We start from the raw sequence: 27,240 nt of genomic DNA, 5'->3' as shown, positions 1-27,240 counted from the left end.
CCCTCTGAATCAAACGAATCATGTCCCTGGCGACTTCCCAAACACGGCGGAAGCGGTCACACGCAAAGCGGTGTTCAATAGTGTCGTCGGCAGTACACACGTCACACTCACCAGACGGGATGAGATTTATAGAATAAAGTTTGGAGTTGGTAGGGATGGTGCGATGCACCACCTTGTACCACACCGCGTGGACGGAAGCCGGGAGAACGTCATTGGCGAGGTTTTTCCACACTGCCACCCAGTTGCAGCGTGGCAACCGATACTCCCACTTGCAGCGAACGGGAGGTCCGCGGAAAGCCGTGCAGACAGCGCTAACCGTGTGGACGGAGATGTCACAGAGCGCCAGGTAACTATTATCAAGAAAGTAGCGGCGCACATAAGAAAGGTAGAACGGGATGTGCGACACAGAAACAGGGGCCACTTCAGAAAGAGGACGGTAACGATTAAAAACAAACGCAGTGGGACCGCAAGGAGCTTTCTGAATAACAGCAGTAGTTCGCTTCCAAAAAAGGGCCGCACATTTGGCGGAAAAATCAACTAGTCCTAAACCGCCATCGGACAGGTCCAAGGTGCAGACAGCATGCGATACCTTAAAAATCTCCCCCCTCCATAAAAACCAGTAAACCGCCTGTTGGATGGCGCGCCCCAACTGCTTGGGGACCGGGAGAACCTGCGCAAGGTACCATGCTCGCGCCAAGATATTGACATTTATCAAATGCACCTTATCCCGAAGGGCCACATTCCGGACCGCATAGATCCTGGCAACCGCACGAATCCGATACAGCGTAGGCCGCCAATTCAAGGCTGCCATCTGCTGTGGGTTCGAAGATAGAAGTATCCCAAGAACGGTAGGCTGCAGCTGGACACAAAACCAGTCCCTATGTAGGGTACGTGCGCGGGCGGTGAGCGGCAAAAGCACAGTTTTCCGGGGATTGATAACCGCCCCCGTAGCCTTTCCAAAGTTGTGCAAAACAACATGCAACCTGTCAACGTCGTCGATATGTTCAATAAATACGCCAAGGTCATCAGCATATGCGCGACAAACCAATCTGGTAGTCCCCATCTGAATGCCGCGACAGTCCTGACTGATAGAACGGAGGAGGGGATCCAGCGCAATGGCAAAAAGCGCCATGGAAAGTGGACACCCCTGCCGCACGGAACGACCCACACGGAAAGCAGGAGTGAGACGACCATTGACACATATACGGGAAGTAGCAGGTTGCAACAAATGCGTCACGAATCGGGTAAATATATAACCAAACCCCATGCGTACCATAACCCGACGCAAATAAAAATGACTAATGCGGTCAAAGGCATTTTTAAAGTCAACTAATAAAATCGCCGCTGTCCGGAGCCGAGCACTTTTCACATATCCTATACAGTCTCTGTAAGCAAGGATAGCGTCAAAGATATTCCGATCTCGGACCGCACATGTTTGCTGATCACTAAGTACGGTCGGCAAGACGTTTTTAAGTCGCTGAGCGACGCAGCGCGTAACGATCTTGTAGTCAGCATTTAATAAAGTAATCGGACGGACAGCATCGATATGAGGTACAGCACGGGATTTGGGAACAAGCGTCACAACCCCCTCCACAAAGGCAGTTGGTACAGTCACACCATTGCGAATATCGTTCGCTAAATCCACTAAAATCTCACTTAAAAGGGGAAAAAATTTCGAATAAAATTCCGCAGGAATCCCATCGGGACCCGGAGACTTCCCTTTGGGACTCCGCCGAACGGCGTCGAAAACTTCATCGGACGTATAGGCGTCATTTAAAAGATGCCTGTCCGGGCGAGTTAAAACATGTGGAACAACCCGCAAGAAATCTCGCAACGTATCGGAATCAACGTCAACATCACGGAAAAGCGATGCAAAATGTTCGAAGATATCGTTTTCAATGTCCGACTGTACAGAAGTCCGACCGCCGTTCCGCAACTGCCAAACAGTAATGCGCAAACGTTCGCGGCGTTTGCGTTCCCGATTTAAATGATAAATGGACAGAGGTTCCCCAGCAACAAAACCTGCAGGCTGACTGCGGACGGTCACCCCATCACTAGCGGCACGCATGTCAATTAAAAGCTGAGCTTGAAATCGCTTCAGAGTGGGCAACAAATCGGGCCGTGACGTCACTCGCAACGCCAAATCGCGTAAACAATCCTGGCGGAAGCGAGCCGTCGCCCGACGCCAGCGTGCCGCCTCACGGCTATAATCGATTAAAAAGTTGCGAATCGCCGGCTTAGCGATCGCAACCCACCACTCAATGGTGCTGCTATGACCGCCGCGAGTTCGCACCAACCTCTGCCACATACGGTTAAAACTAGTCACAAAATGGTCGTCATTAAGTAAACTACAATTAAACTTCCACAAATTAGTACGACGAGGAACACACAAACGAGGTAATAAAAGACGACAGGAATAGCTGGAGTGGTCGGAAAATATGACAGGAGTCACGTCAGCAGTACAAATACGGGCAGACAACTGCCTAGACACATAAATGCGATCGAGACGGCTACGCCCCGCACCGTAAAAATATGTGAAATAAGTAAAATCGGGGTGTAAAACACGCCACGTGTCGAGCAAATGAAAACTAGTGACCAAAGCACCCAGTTCGTGGCATTGGTTCGGACGCGGCTCCTGATCTCTGTCGTCTAAAACACAATTAAAATCACCCCCGACGATTAAAGTATCGACATTCCTAGATAAAAGCTGACATAAATCCCTACCATAAAATTCAGCCCTGGCCGGTTTAACATTTCCCGACGGAGCGTACACATTCACAAACAAAATGCCAAAAATGGTACAGGCAACAGCACGACCGGTCGGTAAAATGTCAACATTAGAAACAGGTAAGCCAGAACGTACTAAAATTGCAGTGCCCGTATCAGAATCAGGCGCAACATTGTCAATCACAATAAAATCAGTAAAATCGTTCAAATATAAAAGCGCTTCACAAGTCACCTCCTGTAAAAAGGCGACGTGACAGTGATTATCATACAAAAAATCTTTAAGAAGCATTGCTTTCTGCGGATTTCGCAGCTTATTAAGATTTACCGTTAAAATGTTCCACTGGCTACAATCGGGAAACATATATACGTAAAACACAGGGAAAAAACAAGAACAGAAAAACATGAAAACGCGTAAAACACAATAAAACATACCAACGTGCGCGGAGGGGGAAGGACATACAAAGAGTCGCACTAATGGGAATCACCTGCCTCAACATCCTCCGACCATGCCCGTGATTGACTAGGAGGGGGGGGCGGAGGCGGTGGGGTCCCGGAAACTGTGACGGGATCCCCCGCGATGGAATGCTCCACAGCGGGCATTACGACATCAGAAGATAAGGCCGGCACCAAATCGTGGGTGGAAGGGGGGGCACGACGATGGTGCGAATCTTCGGCCTTTCGTTTTGTTGGTAAGGGTGGGGGCGTCACAGACACAGGCGGATCTACCGCCATGTCGGAATCGGCAGCGAAAAACGGTTGACTCAAGAATGTTTTTAGGTGTTGAACCGTGATATCACGTTGCTGCGTGGCAGTTACAACAGCACCCTCTGGCTGGGTGCGGGAAGATGTCTGCTTTTTCGCCTGCCGCCTGCCGCCCCCTCCCTGAGACGGGCGCTGGCCGAGATCGGCCCCGGAGCGCGCAGCCGGCTGTCGGGAGGTCGGTTGACCAACCGACTGAGCGTGAGGGGGGGCAGGAGAACGCGCCACCGGAGACGGACTCCGATTTTTGGCCGAAACACCACGCGTATCGAAAGAAGCAGAACTACTGGCACTACGCAAACGCGGTGTGCCAGAAGCCCGAGCAACATTCCGGTCTCTACGGGGTTTAGGCGCAGTAAAAGCCTCACTGTCAACAACAACATCACCGGCAACAGAGACACTGTCGGGGACGGGAGTTGGAACAACCGCCGATTTATCGGGTTCCGCAACCGGGACAGGATGCGGAACAACGGCCGACAGCGGCACGGATTTCGGTGAAACATCGTCCACTATCGGTTTTTTAGTAATAGGTACAGGTGTCGCATCCGCGACCAAAGAGGGCTCAACAGGAGGTACAGAAACAAAGTCACTATCGGGAACAGACGTATCCATGGCGTCAGCGGCGGTCGGCACAGGGGGGACGGCTGCGAGCTGCACACGTGCGGGGGGGGCGGAACCTAAACTCGTCGCAGCAACAGAGGCAAAACTAGGCCCACCTAACACATCCACACGTGGCAACTGAACAGGCGGCCTACGTTTAGGGCAGTTTTGTCGGTAATGACCGACAGCACCACAAAAAGAGCACGTCTGAGGTTGACCACTATATGTTATGAAAGCACGATGACCGTTAACTAGCAAAAAGGACGGAATATGCTGTCGTACGACCATCTTAACACTCCTCACGCCATTTTCAACTTGAAAAACATAGGCGGAGGACCACTTTTCTTTAGTAACAGATAGCACGGTCCCGTACGGCCGCAAATGACGAGATATCGTGTCATTCCGAATTTCAAAAGGCAAGTTAAACACACGAACATTTCGAAGGCCAAACCCACCATGAGAAATATTCACATTACTAATGCGACCGTCTAGATGTCTAAATTTACGGACGCCATTATTAACATTGACAACAGTATCACATAATTCCGGAGTTTTCAACTTCAAAAACACAGAATTAATAAAAGTGTCAAACTGAACACCAAGAACGTCATCGGTCGATAAACACAATTCCTCGAGTATCCAGCGATGAATTTCGAAAGCTGACGGTTTTCCGACGGAACTATCGAATTCACATTGTACGTTATTTTCACGCTCTTCACTAGCATCATAGAAACTTTCCATTACTTACGGACTTGATGAAATGTAGCCGCGAGGCAGAAGACAGACGGCACACGAGGCGCCGCCGACCAAGTCGCACACGGAAGTACTGCTCGCTCGGCACCGAGGTGTTGCCAGGCGGGCAGCCAGCCAAGTACTAACCGGGCCCAATGATGCTTAACTTCGGTGATCGGACGAGAACCGGTGCAATCATCATGGTATGGCCGTTGGCACTCATGTAATGTAGGAGCACGGCAGAATACGCGTTCGGCTTCTCTCCCAATACACAAAATGTTAGTTTTCCGCCGCATTTGACGAAAGCACTTCCTTCCGCAACAGCCGGCTCCTCGAGGACGGCGCGGGGGGCGCGCCCGGCGTCCCAGCGGAGCGACGGCCGAATTAGCGGGCGCACCGCCGCGTGTGTGAGACGCACTGCTGCTCGTTGCACGTCCTGTCATTCGCTGGGCGCGTGCAGCCTTCGACACTAGCGGAGGGCGCATCTTGTCCCTGGTGTCCAGCGGAGGGCCTGTGCGGGGTGTGGCAGTGTCGTGCTGGAGGGCGCCACTGGTAGCGATGTGGGCTTCCTCGCCTCGCCTCGCCTCACACCAGGTGTCTGCGTAGTTCGCAGTGCATTCGCACCATTCCTATCCCTGTCCCCGTCCCGACTTGTCCCGACTTTGCTCGACTGCCGCTCGCTGCCGCTCGGGTCGTGGCCCATATGACAGTACAAGCACGACAAACATCTGCGAGACGGCCGTGGGCCTAACGGGCGTGTCCGAGACGCCGTTTGCGGCGGGTAGGGCAGCGCCGTGCCGTGGAAAGGTGCGAAAACAGGGACGCAGGACACAGGAGGGTCGCCAAAGCATCCATCTCTTCTAGCGACGAAAGAGAAATTTTTGTTTACAAATCTGCAGCCGTACAATGCAACAAAACAATAAGCCCTGACGTATTTCAGAACGTATCTGTCGGTTCGTACTGTTTTGTTATCTCCAGAGACTCTTTGGAAATCTTCCTTGGCACATTCTTCTTCGAGCTGAGGCCATTAATATCGTATCTTATGTTTATTACAGTCGTTTATTTTCAATTTCTTTTTGTTGGAACTTTGCACTGCTACGAAACAGTAGGAGGCCCGGGCTTATTTCAGATCACATCTGTCGATTCGTAGTGTTTCGTTATTGTCAAGGATTTCTTGGCACGTTTAAATTGCTGAAGGAAGCATCTTTGTCACAACGGAAAGGTAGTATGAAAAGAGGGCTGGCAGGGGTAGCGATGCAAAAAGGAGAAAATGTAAGGGATCCAACAGCACCTTTCTTTTTTTATTGGGCTGCCAGGGGTAGCGACATAATAACAAAAAAAAAGAAGGGAGCCAACAGCACCTTTTTTTTTTTATTTTTTTTTTTACAATAAGTGAAATGAAAATAATGAGAAAAACAGAGAAAAACGCAAAACAGTCACCACTACGACTGAGAACTGAAACAGCAACAAAATTCCCGTCACGCCACAAACTGGGAAAAAACGAATAATGAAATTAAGAAAACTGACGCACAGGGCAAAACAGAAAATATGGCAAGAACGCCCAGAAAAAACGAAAAGACTTCTGATTTCGTTCGGTGATCAAGGGACGTCAAATGTCGTTCCAGAAAATTTGAAAAAGTCGCAGTAACGCATATTCATACCGTGTCGCTCAAAGGCAAGTGAAGAGATAAGAGAAAATAAAACGTCGATGCTACGCAGGTACGGAAAGCCGTGCAAAAGCATGCGCCAGTGCGGCCTGCAAAAAATTAGCAAAATTTCGCCGATAGTGTGGCGATGCCTGAATCTGAAGATGTTGGGTCCATAGATAGGTGAGAAAGCCCAGATCGGTAGACAACTTGAGGGAGAAGAGAGCAAACACCGTGTGGCCAAAGATCCACACCGTGGCATTTCGCTTCGTGGTGGGGTAAACGACACACTGCGGAATTAAGACAGCATCCACTGTAACAGTGCGAGTGTCCACCCTCTGAATCAAACGAATCATGTCCCTGGCGACTTCCCAAACACGGCGGAAGCGGTCACACGCAAAGCGGTGTTCAATAGTGTCGTCGGCAGTACACACGTCACACTCACCAGACGGGATGAGATTTATAGAATAAAGTTTGGAGTTGGTAGGGATGGTGCGATGCACCACCTTGTACCACACCGCGTGGACGGAAGCCGGGAGAACGTCATTGGCGAGGTTTTTCCACACTGCCACCCAGTTGCAGCGTGGCAACCGATACTCCCACTTGCAGCGAACGGGAGGTCCGCGGAAAGCCGTGCAGACAGCGCTAACCGTGTGGACGGAGATGTCACAGAGCGCCAGGTAACTATTATCAAGAAAGTAGCGGCGCACATAAGAAAGGTAGAACGGGATGTGCGACACAGAAACAGGGGCCACTTCAGAAAGAGGACGGTAACGATTAAAAACAAACGCAGTGGGACCGCAAGGAGCTTTCTGAATAACAGCAGTAGTTCGCTTCCAAAAAAGGGCCGCACATTTGGCGGAAAAATCAACTAGTCCTAAACCGCCATCGGACAGGTCCAAGGTGCAGACAGCATGCGATACCTTAAAAATCTCCCCCCTCCATAAAAACCAGTAAACCGCCTGTTGGATGGCGCGCCCCAACTGCTTGGGGACCGGGAGAACCTGCGCAAGGTACCATGCTCGCGCCAAGATATTGACATTTATCAAATGCACCTTATCCCGAAGGGCCACATTCCGGACCGCATAGATCCTGGCAACCGCACGAATCCGATACAGCGTAGGCCGCCAATTCAAGGCTGCCATCTGCTGTGGGTTCGAAGATAGAAGTATCCCAAGAACGGTAGGCTGCAGCTGGACACAAAACCAGTCCCTATGTAGGGTACGTGCGCGGGCGGTGAGCGGCAAAAGCACAGTTTTCCGGGGATTGATAACCGCCCCCGTAGCCTTTCCAAAGTTGTGCAAAACAACATGCAACCTGTCAACGTCGTCGATATGTTCAATAAATACGCCAAGGTCATCAGCATATGCGCGACAAACCAATCTGGTAGTCCCCATCTGAATGCCGCGACAGTCCTGACTGATAGAACGGAGGAGGGGATCCAGCGCAATGGCAAAAAGCGCCATGGAAAGTGGACACCCCTGCCGCACGGAACGACCCACACGGAAAGCAGGAGTGAGACGACCATTGACACATATACGGGAAGTAGCAGGTTGCAACAAATGCGTCACGAATCGGGTAAATATATAACCAAACCCCATGCGTACCATAACCCGACGCAAATAAAAATGACTAATGCGGTCAAAGGCATTTTTAAAGTCAACTAATAAAATCGCCGCTGTCCGGAGCCGAGCACTTTTCACATATCCTATACAGTCTCTGTAAGCAAGGATAGCGTCAAAGATATTCCGATCTCGGACCGCACATGTTTGCTGATCACTAAGTACGGTCGGCAAGACGTTTTTAAGTCGCTGAGCGACGCAGCGCGTAACGATCTTGTAGTCAGCATTTAATAAAGTAATCGGACGGACAGCATCGATATGAGGTACAGCACGGGATTTGGGAACAAGCGTCACAACCCCCTCCACAAAGGCAGTTGGTACAGTCACACCATTGCGAATATCGTTCGCTAAATCCACTAAAATCTCACTTAAAAGGGGAAAAAATTTCGAATAAAATTCCGCAGGAATCCCATCGGGACCCGGAGACTTCCCTTTGGGACTCCGCCGAACGGCGTCGAAAACTTCATCGGACGTATAGGCGTCATTTAAAAGATGCCTGTCCGGGCGAGTTAAAACATGTGGAACAACCCGCAAGAAATCTCGCAACGTATCGGAATCAACGTCAACATCACGGAAAAGCGATGCAAAATGTTCGAAGATATCGTTTTCAATGTCCGACTGTACAGAAGTCCGACCGCCGTTCCGCAACTGCCAAACAGTAATGCGCAAACGTTCGCGGCGTTTGCGTTCCCGATTTAAATGATAAATGGACAGAGGTTCCCCAGCAACAAAACCTGCAGGCTGACTGCGGACGGTCACCCCATCACTAGCGGCACGCATGTCAATTAAAAGCTGAGCTTGAAATCGCTTCAGAGTGGGCAACAAATCGGGCCGTGACGTCACTCGCAACGCCAAATCGCGTAAACAATCCTGGCGGAAGCGAGCCGTCGCCCGACGCCAGCGTGCCGCCTCACGGCTATAATCGATTAAAAAGTTGCGAATCGCCGGCTTAGCGATCGCAACCCACCACTCAATGGTGCTGCTATGACCGCCGCGAGTTCGCACCAACCTCTGCCACATACGGTTAAAACTAGTCACAAAATGGTCGTCATTAAGTAAACTACAATTAAACTTCCACAAATTAGTACGACGAGGAACACACAAACGAGGTAATAAAAGACGACAGGAATAGCTGGAGTGGTCGGAAAATATGACAGGAGTCACGTCAGCAGTACAAATACGGGCAGACAACTGCCTAGACACATAAATGCGATCGAGACGGCTACGCCCCGCACCGTAAAAATATGTGAAATAAGTAAAATCGGGGTGTAAAACACGCCACGTGTCGAGCAAATGAAAACTAGTGACCAAAGCACCCAGTTCGTGGCATTGGTTCGGACGCGGCTCCTGATCTCTGTCGTCTAAAACACAATTAAAATCACCCCCGACGATTAAAGTATCGACATTCCTAGATAAAAGCTGACATAAATCCCTACCATAAAATTCAGCCCTGGCCGGTTTAACATTTCCCGACGGAGCGTACACATTCACAAACAAAATGCCAAAAATGGTACAGGCAACAGCACGACCGGTCGGTAAAATGTCAACATTAGAAACAGGTAAGCCAGAACGTACTAAAATTGCAGTGCCCGTATCAGAATCAGGCGCAACATTGTCAATCACAATAAAATCAGTAAAATCGTTCAAATATAAAAGCGCTTCACAAGTCACCTCCTGTAAAAAGGCGACGTGACAGTGATTATCATACAAAAAATCTTTAAGAAGCATTGCTTTCTGCGGATTTCGCAGCTTATTAAGATTTACCGTTAAAATGTTCCACTGGCTACAATCGGGAAACATATATACGTAAAACACAGGGAAAAAACAAGAACAGAAAAACATGAAAACGCGTAAAACACAATAAAACATACCAACGTGCGCGGAGGGGGAAGGACATACAAAGAGTCGCACTAATGGGAATCACCTGCCTCAACATCCTCCGACCATGCCCGTGATTGACTAGGAGGGGGGGGCGGAGGCGGTGGGGTCCCGGAAACTGTGACGGGATCCCCCGCGATGGAATGCTCCACAGCGGGCATTACGACATCAGAAGATAAGGCCGGCACCAAATCGTGGGTGGAAGGGGGGGCACGACGATGGTGCGAATCTTCGGCCTTTCGTTTTGTTGGTAAGGGTGGGGGCGTCACAGACACAGGCGGATCTACCGCCATGTCGGAATCGGCAGCGAAAAACGGTTGACTCAAGAATGTTTTTAGGTGTTGAACCGTGATATCACGTTGCTGCGTGGCAGTTACAACAGCACCCTCTGGCTGGGTGCGGGAAGATGTCTGCTTTTTCGCCTGCCGCCTGCCGCCCCCTCCCTGAGACGGGCGCTGGCCGAGATCGGCCCCGGAGCGCGCAGCCGGCTGTCGGGAGGTCGGTTGACCAACCGACTGAGCGTGAGGGGGGGCAGGAGAACGCGCCACCGGAGACGGACTCCGATTTTTGGCCGAAACACCACGCGTATCGAAAGAAGCAGAACTACTGGCACTACGCAAACGCGGTGTGCCAGAAGCCCGAGCAACATTCCGGTCTCTACGGGGTTTAGGCGCAGTAAAAGCCTCACTGTCAACAACAACATCACCGGCAACAGAGACACTGTCGGGGACGGGAGTTGGAACAACCGCCGATTTATCGGGTTCCGCAACCGGGACAGGATGCGGAACAACGGCCGACAGCGGCACGGATTTCGGTGAAACATCGTCCACTATCGGTTTTTTAGTAATAGGTACAGGTGTCGCATCCGCGACCAAAGAGGGCTCAACAGGAGGTACAGAAACAAAGTCACTATCGGGAACAGACGTATCCATGGCGTCAGCGGCGGTCGGCACAGGGGGGACGGCTGCGAGCTGCACACGTGCGGGGGGGGCGGAACCTAAACTCGTCGCAGCAACAGAGGCAAAACTAGGCCCACCTAACACATCCACACGTGGCAACTGAACAGGCGGCCTACGTTTAGGGCAGTTTTGTCGGTAATGACCGACAGCACCACAAAAAGAGCACGTCTGAGGTTGACCACTATATGTTATGAAAGCACGATGACCGTTAACTAGCAAAAAGGACGGAATATGCTGTCGTACGACCATCTTAACACTCCTCACGCCATTTTCAACTTGAAAAACATAGGCGGAGGACCACTTTTCTTTAGTAACAGATAGCACGGTCCCGTACGGCCGCAAATGACGAGATATCGTGTCATTCCGAATTTCAAAAGGCAAGTTAAACACACGAACATTTCGAAGGCCAAACCCACCACGAGAAATATTCACATTACTAATGCGACCGTCTAGATGTCTAAATTTACGGACGCCATTATTAACATTGACAACAGTATCACATAATTCCGGAGTTTTCAACTTCAAAAACACAGAATTAATAAAAGTGTCAAACTGAACACCAAGAACGTCATCGGTCGATAAACACAATTCCTCGAGTATCCAGCGATGAATTTCGAAAGCTGACGGTTTTCCGACGGAACTATCGAATTCACATTGTACGTTATTTTCACGCTCTTCACTAGCATCATAGAAACTTTCCATTACTTACGGACTTGATGAAATGTAGCCGCGAGGCAGAAGACAGACGGCACACGAGGCGCCGCCGACCAAGTCGCACACGGAAGTACTGCTCGCTCGGCACCGAGGTGTTGCCAGGCGGGCAGCCAGCCAAGTACTAACCGGGCCCAATGATGCTTAACTTCGGTGATCGGACGAGAACCGGTGCAATCATCATGGTATGGCCGTTGGCACTCATGTAATGTAGGAGCACGGCAGAATACGCGTTCGGCTTCTCTCCCAATACACAAAATGTTAGTTTTCCGCCGCATTTGACGAAAGCACTTCCTTCCGCAACAGCCGGCTCCTCGAGGACGGCGCGGGGGGCGCGCCCGGCGTCCCAGCGGAGCGACGGCCGAATTAGCGGGCGCACCGCCGCGTGTGTGAGACGCACTGCTGCTCGTTGCACGTCCTGTCATTCGCTGGGCGCGTGCAGCCTTCGACACTAGCGGAGGGCGCATCTTGTCCCTGGTGTCCAGCGGAGGGCCTGTGCGGGGTGTGGCAGTGTCGTGCTGGAGGGCGCCACTGGTAGCGATGTGGGCTTCCTCGCCTCGCCTCGCCTCACACCAGGTGTCTGCGTAGTTCGCAGTGCATTCGCACCATTCCTATCCCTGTCCCCGTCCCGACTTGTCCCGACTTTGCTCGACTGCCGCTCGCTGCCGCTCGGGTCGTGGCCCATATGACAGTACAAGCACGACAAACATCTGCGAGACGGCCGTGGGCCTAACGGGCGTGTCCGAGACGCCGTTTGCGGCGGGTAGGGCAGCGCCGTGCCGTGGAAAGGTGCGAAAACAGGGACGCAGGACACAGGAGGGTCGCCAAAGCATCCATCTCTTCTAGCGACGAAAGAGAAATTTTTGTTTACAAATCTGCAGCCGTACAATGCAACAAAACAATAAGCCCTGACGTATTTCAGAACGTATCTGTCGGTTCGTACTGTTTTGTTATCTCCAGAGACTCTTTGGAAATCTTCCTTGGCACATTCTTCTTCGAGCTGAGGCCATTAATATCGTATCTTATGTTTATTACAGTCGTTTATTTTCAATTTCTTTTTGTTGGAACTTTGCACTGCTACGAAACAGTAGGAGGCCCGGGCTTATTTCAGATCACATCTGTCGATTCGTAGTGTTTCGTTATTGTCAAGGATTTCTTGGCACGTTTAAATTGCTGAAGGAAGCATCTTTGTCACAACGGAAAGGTAGTATGAAAAGAGGGCTGGCAGGGGTAGCGATGCAAAAAGGAGAAAATGTAAGGGATCCAACAGCACCTTTCTTTTTTTATTGGGCTGCCAGGGGTAGCGACATAATAACAAAAAAAAAAGAAGGGAGCCAACAGCACCTTTTTTTTTTTATTTTTTTTTTACAATAAGTGAAATGAAAATAATGAGAAAAACAGAGAAAAACGCAAAACAGTCACCACTACGACTGAGAACTGAAACAGCAACAAAATTCCCGTCACGCCACAAACTGGGAAAAAACGAATAATGAAATTAAGAAAACTGACGCACAGGGCAAAACAGAAAATATGGCAAGAACGCCCAGAAAAAACGAAAAGACTTCTGATTTCGTTCGGTGATCAAGGGACGTCAAATGTCGTTCCAGAAAATTTGAAAAAGTCGCAGTAACGCATATTCATACCGTGTCGCTCAAAGGCAAGTGAAGAGATAAGAGAAAATAAAACGTCGATGCTACGCAGGTACGGAAAGCCGTGCAAAAGCATGCGCCAGTGCGGCCTGCAAAAAATTAGCAAAATTTCGCCGATAGTGTGGCGATGCCTGAATCTGAAGATGTTGGGTCCATAGATAGGTGAGAAAGCCCAGATCGGTAGACAACTTGAGGGAGAAGAGAGCAAACACCGTGTGGCCAAAGATCCACACCGTGGCATTTCGCTTCGTGGTGGGGTAAACGACACACTGCGGAATTAAGACAGCATCCACTGTAACAGTGCGAGTGTCCACCCTCTGAATCAAACGAATCATGTCCCTGGCGACTTCCCAAACACGGCGGAAGCGGTCACACGCAAAGCGGTGTTCAATAGTGTCGTCGGCAGTACACACGTCACACTCACCAGACGGGATGAGATTTATAGAATAAAGTTTGGAGTTGGTAGGGATGGTGCGATGCACCACCTTGTACCACACCGCGTGGACGGAAGCCGGGAGAACGTCATTGGCGAGGTTTTTCCACACTGCCACCCAGTTGCAGCGTGGCAACCGATACTCCCACTTGCAGCGAACGGGAGGTCCGCGGAAAGCCGTGCAGACAGCGCTAACCGTGTGGACGGAGATGTCACAGAGCGCCAGGTAACTATTATCAAGAAAGTAGCGGCGCACATAAGAAAGGTAGAACGGGATGTGCGACACAGAAACAGGGGCCACTTCAGAAAGAGGACGGTAACGATTAAAAACAAACGCAGTGGGACCGCAAGGAGCTTTCTGAATAACAGCAGTAGTTCGCTTCCAAAAAAGGGCCGCACATTTGGCGGAAAAATCAACTAGTCCTAAACCGCCATCGGACAGGTCCAAGGTGCAGACAGCATGCGATACCTTAAAAATCTCCCCCCTCCATAAAAACCAGTAAACCGCCTGTTGGATGGCGCGCCCCAACTGCTTGGGGACCGGGAGAACCTGCGCAAGGTACCATGCTCGCGCCAAGATATTGACATTTATCAAATGCACCTTATCCCGAAGGGCCACATTCCGGACCGCATAGATCCTGGCAACCGCACGAATCCGATACAGCGTAGGCCGCCAATTCAAGGCTGCCATCTGCTGTGCGTTCGAAGATAGAAGTATCCCAAGAACGGTAGGCTGCAGCTGGACACAAAACCAGTCCCTATGTAGGGTACGTGCGCGGGCGGTGAGCGGCAAAAGCACAGTTTTCCGGGGATTGATAACCGCCCCCGTAGCCTTTCCAAAGTTGTGCAAAACAACATGCAACCTGTCAACGTCGTCGATATGTTCAATAAATACGCCAAGGTCATCAGCATATGCGCGACAAACCAATCTGGTAGTCCCCATCTGAATGCCGCGACAGTCCTGACTGATAGAACGGAGGAGGGGATCCAGCGCAATGGCAAAAAGCGCCATGGAAAGTGGACACCCCTGCCGCACGGAACGACCCACACGGAAAGCAGGAGTGAGACGACCATTGACACATATACGGGAAGTAGCAGGTTGCAACAAATGCGTCACGAATCGGGTAAATATATAACCAAACCCCATGCGTACCATAACCCGACGCAAATAAAAATGACTAATGCGGTCAAAGGCATTTTTAAAGTCAACTAATAAAATCGCCGCTGTCCGGAGCCGAGCACTTTTCACATATCCTATACAGTCTCTGTAAGCAAGGATAGCGTCAAAGATATTCCGATCTCGGACCGCACATGTTTGCTGATCACTAAGTACGGTCGGCAAGACGTTTTTAAGTCGCTGAGCGACGCAGCGCGTAACGATCTTGTAGTCAGCATTTAATAAAGTAATCGGACGGACAGCATCGATATGAGGTACAGCACGGGATTTGGGAACAAGCGTCACAACCCCCTCCACAAAGGCAGTTGGTACAGTCACACCATTGCGAATATCGTTCGCTAAATCCACTAAAATCTCACTTAAAAGGGGAAAAAATTTCGAATAAAATTCCGCAGGAATCCCATCGGGACCCGGAGACTTCCCTTTGGGACTCCGCCGAACGGCGTCGAAAACTTCATCGGACGTATAGGCGTCATTTAAAAGATGCCTGTCCGGGCGAGTTAAAACATGTGGAACAACCCGCAAGAAATCTCGCAACGTATCGGAATCAACGTCAACATCACGGAAAAGCGATGCAAAATGTTCGAAGATATCGTTTTCAATGTCCGACTGTACAGAAGTCCGACCGCCGTTCCGCAACTGCCAAACAGTAATGCGCAAACGTTCGCGGCGTTTGCGTTCCCGATTTAAATGATAAATGGACAGAGGTTCCCCAGCAACAAAACCTGCAGGCTGACTGCGGACGGTCACCCCATCACTAGCGGCACGCATGTCAATTAAAAGCTGAGCTTGAAATCGCTTCAGAGTGGGCAACAAATCGGGCCGTGACGTCACTCGCAACGCCAAATCGCGTAAACAATCCTGGCGGAAGCGAGCCGTCGCCCGACGCCAGCGTGCCGCCTCACGGCTATAATCGATTAAAAAGTTGCGAATCGCCGGCTTAGCGATCGCAACCCACCACTCAATGGTGCTGCTATGACCGCCGCGAGTTCGCACCAACCTCTGCCACATACGGTTAAAACTAGTCACAAAATGGTCGTCATTAAGTAAACTACAATTAAACTTCCACAAATTAGTACGACGAGGAACACACAAACGAGGTAATAAAAGACGACAGGAATAGCTGGAGTGGTCGGAAAATATGACAGGAGTCACGTCAGCAGTACAAATACGGGCAGACAACTGCCTAGACACATAAATGCGATCGAGACGGCTACGCCCCGCACCGTAAAAATATGTGAAATAAGTAAAATCGGGGTGTAAAACACGCCACGTGTCGAGCAAATGAAAACTAGTGACCAAAGCACCCAGTTCGTGGCATTGGTTCGGACGCGGCTCCTGATCTCTGTCGTCTAAAACACAATTAAAATCACCCCCGACGATTAAAGTATCGACATTCCTAGATAAAAGCTGACATAAATCCCTACCATAAAATTCAGCCCTGGCCGGTTTAACATTTCCCGACGGAGCGTACACATTCACAAACAAAATGCCAAAAATGGTACAGGCAACAGCACGACCGGTCGGTAAAATGTCAACATTAGAAACAGGTAAGCCAGAACGTACTAAAATTGCAGTGCCCGTATCAGAATCAGGCGCAACATTGTCAATCACAATAAAATCAGTAAAATCGTTCAAATATAAAAGCGCTTCACAAGTCACCTCCTGTAAAAAGGCGACGTGACAGTGATTATCATACAAAAAATCTTTAAGAAGCATTGCTTTCTGCGGATTTCGCAGCTTATTAAGATTTACCGTTAAAATGTTCCACTGGCTACAATCGGGAAACATATATACGTAAAACACAGGGAAAAAACAAGAACAGAAAAACATGAAAACGCGTAAAACACAATAAAACATACCAACGTGCGCGGAGGGGGAAGGACATACAAAGAGTCGCACTAATGGGAATCACCTGCCTCAACATCCTCCGACCATGCCCGTGATTGACTAGGAGGGGGGGGCGGAGGCGGTGGGGTCCCGGAAACTGTGACGGGATCCCCCGCGATGGAATGCTCCACAGCGGGCATTACGACATCAGAAGATAAGGCCGGCACCAAATCGTGGGTGGAAGGGGGGGCACGACGATGGTGCGAATCTTCGGCCTTTCGTTTTGTTGGTAAGGGTGGGGGCGTCACAGACACAGGCGGATCTACCGCCATGTCGGAATCGGCAGCGAAAAACGGTTGACTCAAGAATGTTTTTAGGTGTTGAACCGTGATATCACGTTGCTGCGTGGCAGTTACAACAGCACCCTCTGGCTGGGTGCGGGAAGATGTCTGCTTTTTCGCCTGCCGCCTGCCGCCCCCTCCCTGAGACGGGCGCTGGCCGAGATCGGCCCCGGAGCGCGCAGCCGGCTGTCGGGAGGTCGGTTGACCAACCGACTGAGCGTGAGGGGGGGCAGGAGAACGCGCCACCGGAGACGGACTCCGATTTTTGGCCGAAACACCACGCGTATCGAAAGAAGCAGAACTACTGGCACTACGCAAACGCGGTGTGCCAGAAGCCCGAGCAACATTCCGGTCTCTACGGGGTTTAGGCGCAGTAAAAGCCTCACTGTCAACAACAACATCACCGGCAACAGAGACACTGTCGGGGACGGGAGTTGGAACAACCGCCGATTTATCGGGTTCCGCAACCGGGACAGGATGCGGAACAACGGCCGACAGCGGCACGGATTTCGGTGAAACATCGTCCACTATCGGTTTTTTAGTAATAGGTACAGGTGTCGCATCCGCGACCAAAGAGGGCTCAACAGGAGGTACAGAAACAAAGTCACTATCGGGAACAGACGTATCCATGGCGTCAGCGGCGGTCGGCACAGGGGGGACGGCTGCGAGCTGCACACGTGCGGGGGGGGCGGAACCTAAACTCGTCGCAGCAACAGAGGCAAAACTAGGCCCACCTAACACATCCACACGTGGCAACTGAACAGGCGGCCTACGTTTAGGGCAGTTTTGTCGGTAATGACCGACAGCACCACAAAAAGAGCACGTCTGAGGTTGACCACTATATGTTATGAAAGCACGATGACCGTTAACTAGCAAAAAGGACGGAATATGCTGTCGTACGACCATCTTAACACTCCTCACGCCATTTTCAACTTGAAAAACATAGGCGGAGGACCACTTTTCTTTAGTAACAGATAGCACGGTCCCGTACGGCCGCAAATGACGAGATATCGTGTCATTCCGAATTTCAAAAGGCAAGTTAAACACACGAACATTTCGAAGGCCAAACCCACCATGAGAAATATTCACATTACTAATGCGACCGTCTAGATGTCTAAATTTACGGACGCCATTATTAACATTGACAACAGTATCACATAATTCCGGAGTTTTCAACTTCAAAAACACAGAATTAATAAAAGTGTCAAACTGAACACCAAGAACGTCATCGGTCGATAAACACAATTCCTCGAGTATCCAGCGATGAATTTCGAAAGCTGACGGTTTTCCGACGGAACTATCGAATTCACATTGTACGTTATTTTCACGCTCTTCACTAGCATCATAGAAACTTTCCATTACTTACGGACTTGATGAAATGTAGCCGCGAGGCAGAAGACAGACGGCACACGAGGCGCCGCCGACCAAGTCGCACACGGAAGTACTGCTCGCTCGGCACCGAGGTGTTGCCAGGCGGGCAGCCAGCCAAGTACTAACCGGGCCCAATGATGCTTAACTTCGGTGATCGGACGAGAACCGGTGCAATCATCATGGTATGGCCGTTGGCACTCATGTAATGTAGGAGCACGGCAGAATACGCGTTCGGCTTCTCTCCCAATACACAAAATGTTAGTTTTCCGCCGCATTTGACGAAAGCACTTCCTTCCGCAACAGCCGGCTCCTCGAGGACGGCGCGGGGGGCGCGCCCGGCGTCCCAGCGGAGCGACGGCCGAATTAGCGGGCGCACCGCCGCGTGTGTGAGACGCACTGCTGCTCGTTGCACGTCCTGTCATTCGCTGGGCGCGTGCAGCCTTCGACACTAGCGGAGGGCGCATCTTGTCCCTGGTGTCCAGCGGAGGGCCTGTGCGGGGTGTGGCAGTGTCGTGCTGGAGGGCGCCACTGGTAGCGATGTGGGCTTCCTCGCCTCGCCTCGCCTCACACCAGGTGTCTGCGTAGTTCGCAGTGCATTCGCACCATTCCTATCCCTGTCCCCGTCCCGACTTGTCCCGACTTTGCTCGACTGCCGCTCGCTGCCGCTCGGGTCGTGGCCCATATGACAGTACAAGCACGACAAACATCTGCGAGACGGCCGTGGGCCTAACGGGCGTGTCCGAGACGCCGTTTGCGGCGGGTAGGGCAGCGCCGTGCCGTGGAAAGGTGCGAAAACAGGGACGCAGGACACAGGAGGGTCGCCAAAGCATCCATCTCTTCTAGCGACGAAAGAGAAATTTTTGTTTACAAATCTGCAGCCGTACAATGCAACAAAACAATAAGCCCTGACGTATTTCAGAACGTATCTGTCGGTTCGTACTGTTTTGTTATCTCCAGAGACTCTTTGGAAATCTTCCTTGGCACATTCTTCTTCGAGCTGAGGCCATTAATATCGTATCTTATGTTTATTACAGTCGTTTATTTTCAATTTCTTTTTGTTGGAACTTTGCACTGCTACGAAACAGTAGGAGGCCCGGGCTTATTTCAGATCACATCTGTCGATTCGTAGTGTTTCGTTATTGTCAAGGATTTCTTGGCACGTTTAAATTGCTGAAGGAAGCATCTTTGTCACAACGGAAAGGTAGTATGAAAAGAGGGCTGGCAGGGGTAGCGATGCAAAAAGGAGAAAATGTAAGGGATCCAACAGCACCTTTCTTTTTTTATTGGGCTGCCAGGGGTAGCGACATAATAACAAAAAAAAAGAAGGGAGCCAACAGCACCTTTTTTTTTTTATTTTTTTTTTTACAATAAGTGAAATGAAAATAATGAGAAAAACAGAGAAAAACGCAAAACAGTCACCACTACGACTGAGAACTGAAACAGCAACAAAATTCCCGTCACGCCACAAACTGGGAAAAAACGAATAATGAAATTAAGAAAACTGACGCACAGGGCAAAACAGAAAATATGGCAAGAACGCCCAGAAAAAACGAAAAGACTTCTGATTTCGTTCGGTGATCAAGGGACGTCAAATGTCGTTCCAGAAAATTTGAAAAAGTCGCAGTAACGCATATTCATACCGTGTCGCTCAAAGGCAAGTGAAGAGATAAGAGAAAATAAAACGTCGATGCTACGCAGGTACGGAAAGCCGTGCAAAAGCATGCGCCAGTGCGGCCTGCAAAAAATTAGCAAAATTTCGCCGATAGTGTGGCGATGCCTGAATCTGAAGATGTTGGGTCCATAGATAGGTGAGAAAGCCCAGATCGGTAGACAACTTGAGGGAGAAGAGAGCAAACACCGTGTGGCCAAAGATCCACACCGTGGCATTTCGCTTCGTGGTGGGGTAAACGACACACTGCGGAATTAAGACAGCATCCACTGTAACAGTGCGAGTGTCCACCCTCTGAATCAAACGAATCATGTCCCTGGCGACTTCCCAAACACGGCGGAAGCGGTCACACGCAAAGCGGTGTTCAATAGTGTCGTCGGCAGTACACACGTCACACTCACCAGACGGGATGAGATTTATAGAATAAAGTTTGGAGTTGGTAGGGATGGTGCGATGCACCACCTTGTACCACACCGCGTGGACGGAAGCCGGGAGAACGTCATTGGCGAGGTTTTTCCACACTGCCACCCAGTTGCAGCGTGGCAACCGATACTCCCACTTGCAGCGAACGGGAGGTCCGCGGAAAGCCGTGCAGACAGCGCTAACCGTGTGGACGGAGATGTCACAGAGCGCCAGGTAACTATTATCAAGAAAGTAGCGGCGCACATAAGAAAGGTAGAACGGGATGTGCGACACAGAAACAGGGGCCACTTCAGAAAGAGGACGGTAACGATTAAAAACAAACGCAGTGGGACCGCAAGGAGCTTTCTGAATAACAGCAGTAGTTCGCTTCCAAAAAAGGGCCGCACATTTGGCGGAAAAATCAACTAGTCCTAAACCGCCATCGGACAGGTCCAAGGTGCAGACAGCATGCGATACCTTAAAAATCTCCCCCCTCCATAAAAACCAGTAAACCGCCTGTTGGATGGCGCGCCCCAACTGCTTGGGGACCGGGAGAACCTGCGCAAGGTACCATGCTCGCGCCAAGATATTGACATTTATCAAATGCACCTTATCCCGAAGGGCCACATTCCGGACCGCATAGATCCTGGCAACCGCACGAATCCGATACAGCGTAGGCCGCCAATTCAAGGCTGCCATCTGCTGTGGGTTCGAAGATAGAAGTATCCCAAGAACGGTAGGCTGCAGCTGGACACAAAACCAGTCCCTATGTAGGGTACGTGCGCGGGCGGTGAGCGGCAAAAGCACAGTTTTCCGGGGATTGATAACCGCCCCCGTAGCCTTTCCAAAGTTGTGCAAAACAACATGCAACCTGTCAACGTCGTCGATATGTTCAATAAATACGCCAAGGTCATCAGCATATGCGCGACAAACCAATCTGGTAGTCCCCATCTGAATGCCGCGACAGTCCTGACTGATAGAACGGAGGAGGGGATCCAGCGCAATGGCAAAAAGCGCCATGGAAAGTGGACACCCCTGCCGCACGGAACGACCCACACGGAAAGCAGGAGTGAGACGACCATTGACACATATACGGGAAGTAGCAGGTTGCAACAAATGCGTCACGAATCGGGTAAATATATAACCAAACCCCATGCGTACCATAACCCGACGCAAATAAAAATGACTAATGCGGTCAAAGGCATTTTTAAAGTCAACTAATAAAATCGCCGCTGTCTGGAGCCGAGCACTTTTCACATATCCTATACAGTCTCTGTAAGCAAGGATAGCGTCAAAGATATTCCGATCTCGGACCGCACATGTTTGCTGATCACTAAGTACGGTCGGCAAGACGTTTTTAAGTCGCTGAGCGACGCAGCGCGTAACGATCTTGTAGTCAGCATTTAATAAAGTAATCGGACGGACAGCATCGATATGAGGTACAGCACGGGATTTGGGAACAAGCGTCACAACCCCCTCCACAAAGGCAGTTGGTACAGTCACACCATTGCGAATATCGTTCGCTAAATCCACTAAAATCTCACTTAAAAGGGGAAAAAATTTCGAATAAAATTCCGCAGGAATCCCATCGGGACCCGGAGACTTCCCTTTGGGACTCCGCCGAACGGCGTCGAAAACTTCATCGGACGTATAGGCGTCATTTAAAAGATGCCTGTCCGGGCGAGTTAAAACATGTGGAACAACCCGCAAGAAATCTCGCAACGTATCGGAATCAACGTCAACATCACGGAAAAGCGATGCAAAATGTTCGAAGATATCGTTTTCAATGTCCGACTGTACAGAAGTCCGACCGCCGTTCCGCAACTGCCAAACAGTAATGCGCAAACGTTCGCGGCGTTTGCGTTCCCGATTTAAATGATAAATGGACAGAGGTTCCCCAGCAACAAAACCTGCAGGCTGACTGCGGACGGTCACCCCATCACTAGCGGCACGCATGTCAATTAAAAGCTGAGCTTGAAATCGCTTCAGAGTGGGCAACAAATCGGGCCGTGACGTCACTCGCAACGCCAAATCGCGTAAACAATCCTGGCGGAAGCGAGCCGTCGCCCGACGCCAGCGTGCCGCCTCACGGCTATAATCGATTAAAAAGTTGCGAATCGCCGGCTTAGCGATCGCAACCCACCACTCAATGGTGCTGCTATGACCGCCGCGAGTTCGCACCAACCTCTGCCACATACGGTTAAAACTAGTCACAAAATGGTCGTCATTAAGTAAACTACAATTAAACTTCCACAAATTAGTACGACGAGGAACACACAAACGAGGTAATAAAAGACGACAGGAATAGCTGGAGTGGTCGGAAAATATGACAGGAGTCACGTCAGCAGTACAAATACGGGCAGACAACTGCCTAGACACATAAATGCGATCGAGACGGCTACGCCCCGCACCGTAAAAATATGTGAAATAAGTAAAATCGGGGTGTAAAACACGCCACGTGTCGAGCAAATGAAAACTAGTGACCAAAGCACCCAGTTCGTGGCATTGGTTCGGACGCGGCTCTTGATCTCTGTCGTCTAAAACACAATTAAAATCACCCCCGACGATTAAAGTATCGACATTCCTAGATAAAAGCTGACATAAATCCCTACCATAAAATTCAGCCCTGGCCGGTTTAACATTTCCCGACGGAGCGTACACATTCACAAACAAAATGCCAAAAATGGTACAGGCAACAGCACGACCGGTCGGTAAAATGTCAACATTAGAAACAGGTAAGCCAGAACGTACTAAAATTGCAGTGCCCGTATCAGAATCAGGCGCAACATTGTCAATCACAATAAAATCAGTAAAATCGTTCAAATATAAAAGCGCTTCACAAGTCACCTCCTGTAAAAAGGCGACGTGACAGTGATTATCATACAAAAAATCTTTAAGAAGCATTGCTTTCTGCGGATTTCGCAGCTTATTAAGATTTACCGTTAAAATGTTCCACTGGCTACAGTCGGGAAACATATATACGTAAAACACAGGGAAAAAACAAGAACAGAAAAACATGAAAACGCGTAAAACACAATAAAACATACCAACGTGCGCGGAGGGGGAAGGACATACAAAGAGTCGCACTAATGGGAATCACCTGCCTCAACATCCTCCGACCATGCCCGTGATTGACTAGGAGGGGGGGGCGGAGGCGGTGGGGTCCCGGAAACTGTGACGGGATCCCCCGCGATGGAATGCTCCACAGCGGGCATTACGACATCAGAAGATAAGGCCGGCACCAAATCGTGGGTGGAAGGGGGGGCACGACGATGGTGCGAATCTTCGGCCTTTCGTTTTGTTGGTAAGGGTGGGGGCGTCACAGACACAGGCGGATCTACCGCCATGTCGGAATCGGCAGCGAAAAACGGTTGACTCAAGAATGTTTTTAGGTGTTGAACCGTGATATCACGTTGCTGCGTGGCAGTTACAACAGCACCCTCTGGCTGGGTGCGGGAAGATGTCTGCTTTTTCGCCTGCCGCCTGCCGCCCCCTCCCTGAGACGGGCGCTGGCCGAGATCGGCCCCGGAGCGCGCAGCCGGCTGTCGGGAGGTCGGTTGACCAACCGACTGAGCGTGAGGGGGGGCAGGAGAACGCGCCACCGGAGACGGACTCCGATTTTTGGCCGAAACACCACGCGTATCGAAAGAAGCAGAACTACTGGCACTACGCAAACGCGGTGTGCCAGAAGCCCGAGCAACATTCCGGTCTCTACGGGGTTTAGGCGCAGTAAAAGCCTCACTGTCAACAACAACATCACCGGCAACAGAGACACTGTCGGGGACGGGAGTTGGAACAACCGCCGATTTATCGGGTTCCGCAACCGGGACAGGATGCGGAACAACGGCCGACAGCGGCACGGATTTCGGTGAAACATCGTCCACTATCGGTTTTTTAGTAATAGGTACAGGTGTCGCATCCGCGACCAAAGAGGGCTCAACAGGAGGTACAGAAACAAAGTCACTATCGGGAACAGACGTATCCATGGCGTCAGCGGCGGTCGGCACAGGGGGGACGGCTGCGAGCTGCACACGTGCGGGGGGGGCGGAACCTAAACTCGTCGCAGCAACAGAGGCAAAACTAGGCCCACCTAACACATCCACACGTGGCAACTGAACAGGCGGCCTACGTTTAGGGCAGTTTTGTCGGTAATGACCGACAGCACCACAAAAAGAGCACGTCTGAGGTTGACCACTATATGTTATGAAAGCACGATGACCGTTAACTAGCAAAAAGGACGGAATATGCTGTCGTACGACCATCTTAACACTCCTCACGCCATTTTCAACTTGAAAAACATAGGCGGAGGACCACTTTTCTTTAGTAACAGATAGCACGGTCCCGTACGGCCGCAAATGACGAGATATCGTGTCATTCCGAATTTCAAAAGGCAAGTTAAACACACGAACATTTCGAAGGCCAAACCCACCATGAGAAATATTCACATTACTAATGCGACCGTCTAGATGTCTAAATTTACGGACGCCATTATTAACATTGACAACAGTATCACATAATTCCGGAGTTTTCAACTTCAAAAACACAGAATTAATAAAAGTGTCAAACTGAACACCAAGAACGTCATCGGTCGATAAACACAATTCCTCGAGTATCCAGCGATGAATTTCGAAAGCTGACGGTTTTCCGACGGAACTATCGAATTCACATTGTACGTTATTTTCACGCTCTTCACTAGCATCATAGAAACTTTCCATTACTTACGGACTTGATGAAATGTAGCCGCGAGGCAGAAGACAGACGGCACACGAGGCGCCGCCGACCAAGTCGCACACGGAAGTACTGCTCGCTCGGCACCGAGGTGTTGCCAGGCGGGCAGCCAGCCAAGTACTAACCGGGCCCAATGATGCTTAACTTCGGTGATCGGACGAGAACCGGTGCAATCATCATGGTATGGCCGTTGGCACTCATGTAATGTAGGAGCACGGCAGAATACGCGTTCGGCTTCTCTCCCAATACACAAAATGTTAGTTTTCCGCCGCATTTGACGAAAGCACTTCCTTCCGCAACAGCCGGCTCCTCGAGGACGGCGCGGGGGGCGCGCCCGGCGTCCCAGCGGAGCGACGGCCGAATTAGCGGGCGCACCGCCGCGTGTGTGAGACGCACTGCTGCTCGTTGCACGTCCTGTCATTCGCTGGGCGCGTGCAGCCTTCGACACTAGCGGAGGGCGCATCTTGTCCCTGGTGTCCAGCGGAGGGCCTGTGCGGGGTGTGGCAGTGTCGTGCTGGAGGGCGCCACTGGTAGCGATGTGGGCTTCCTCGCCTCGCCTCGCCTCGCCTCACACCAGGTGTCTGCGTAGTTCGCAGTGCATTCGCACCATTCCTATCCCTGTCCCCGTCCCGACTTGTCCCGACTTTGCTCGACTGCCGCTCGCTGCCGCTCGGGTCGTGGCCCATATGACAGTACAAGCACGACAAACATCTGCGAGACGGCCGTGGGCCTAACGGGCGTGTCCGAGACGCCGTTTGCGGCGGGTAGGGCAGCGCCGTGCCGTGGAAAGGTGCGAAAACAGGGACGCAGGACACAGGAGGGTCGCCAAAGCATCCATCTCTTCTAGCGACGAAAGAGAAATTTTTGTTTACAAATCTGCAGCCGTACAATGCAACAAAACAATAAGCCCTGACGTATTTCAGAACGTATCTGTCGGTTCGTACTGTTTTGTTATCTCCAGAGACTCTTTGGAAATCTTCCTTGGCACATTCTTCTTCGAGCTGAGGCCATTAATATCGTATCTTATGTTTATTACAGTCGTTTATTTTCAATTTCTTTTTGTTGGAACTTTGCACTGCTACGAAACAGTAGGAGGCCCGGGCTTATTTCAGATCACATCTGTCGATTCGTAGTGTTTCGTTATTGTCAAGGATTTCTTGGCACGTTTAAATTGCTGAAGGAAGCATCTTTGTCACAACGGAAAGGTAGTATGAAAAGAGGGCTGGCAGGGGTAGCGATGCAAAAAGGAGAAAATGTAAGGGATCCAACAGCACCTTTCTTTTTTTATTGGGCTGCCAGGGGTAGCGACATAATAACAAAAAAAAAGAAGGGAGCCAACAGCACCTTTTTTTTTTTTTTATTTTTTTTTTTACAATAAGTGAAATGAAAATAATGAGAAAAACAGAGAAAAACGCAAAACAGTCACCACTACGACTGAGAACTGAAACAGCAACAAAATTCCCGTCACGCCACAAACTGGGAAAAAACGAATAATGAAATTAAGAAAACTGACGCACAGGGCAAAACAGAAAATATGGCAAGAACGCCCAGAAAAAACGAAAAGACTTCTGATTTCGTTCGGTGATCAAGGGACGTCAAATGTCGTTCCAGAAAATTTGAAAAAGTCGCAGTAACGCATATTCATACCGTGTCGCTCAAAGGCAAGTGAAGAGATAAGAGAAAATAAAACGTCGATGCTATGCAGGTACGGAAAGCCGTGCAAAAGCATGCGCCAGTGCGGCCTGCAAAAAATTAGCAAAATTTCGCCGATAGTGTGGCGATGCCTGAATCTGAAGATGTTGGGTCCATAGATAGGTGAGAAAGCCCAGATCGGTAGACAACTTGAGGGAGAAGAGAGCAAACACCGTGTGGCCAAAGATCCACACCGTGGCATTTCGCTTCGTGGTGGGGTAAACGACACACTGCGGAATTAAGACAGCATCCACTGTAACAGTGCGAGTGTCCACCCTCTGAATCAAACGAATCATGTCCCTGGCGACTTCCCA

The 27,240-nt window shown here is 50.4% G+C and overlaps 4 pseudogenes; all 4 read right to left on the bottom strand.

The window, feature by feature from the left end:
- Window positions 1-4,917: 4,917 nt before the first annotated feature.
- LOC124790635 lies at window positions 4,918-5,035 on the bottom strand (annotated as a pseudogene).
- Window positions 5,036-11,715: 6,680 nt separating this feature from the next.
- Window positions 11,716-11,833, bottom strand: LOC124790634 (annotated as a pseudogene).
- Window positions 11,834-18,513: 6,680 nt separating this feature from the next.
- LOC124790632 lies at window positions 18,514-18,631 on the bottom strand (annotated as a pseudogene).
- Window positions 18,632-25,311: 6,680 nt separating this feature from the next.
- LOC124790631 lies at window positions 25,312-25,429 on the bottom strand (annotated as a pseudogene).
- Between the last annotated feature and the right edge of the window lie 1,811 nt (window positions 25,430-27,240).

This window comes from Schistocerca piceifrons, chromosome 3 (genome assembly GCF_021461385.2).
Source record: "Schistocerca piceifrons isolate TAMUIC-IGC-003096 chromosome 3, iqSchPice1.1, whole genome shotgun sequence".
Lineage (NCBI taxonomy): Eukaryota > Metazoa > Arthropoda > Insecta > Orthoptera > Acrididae > Schistocerca > Schistocerca piceifrons.
The sequence above is the reverse complement of the archived record's forward strand: the minus strand, read 5'-3'. Positions and strand labels throughout refer to the sequence as shown.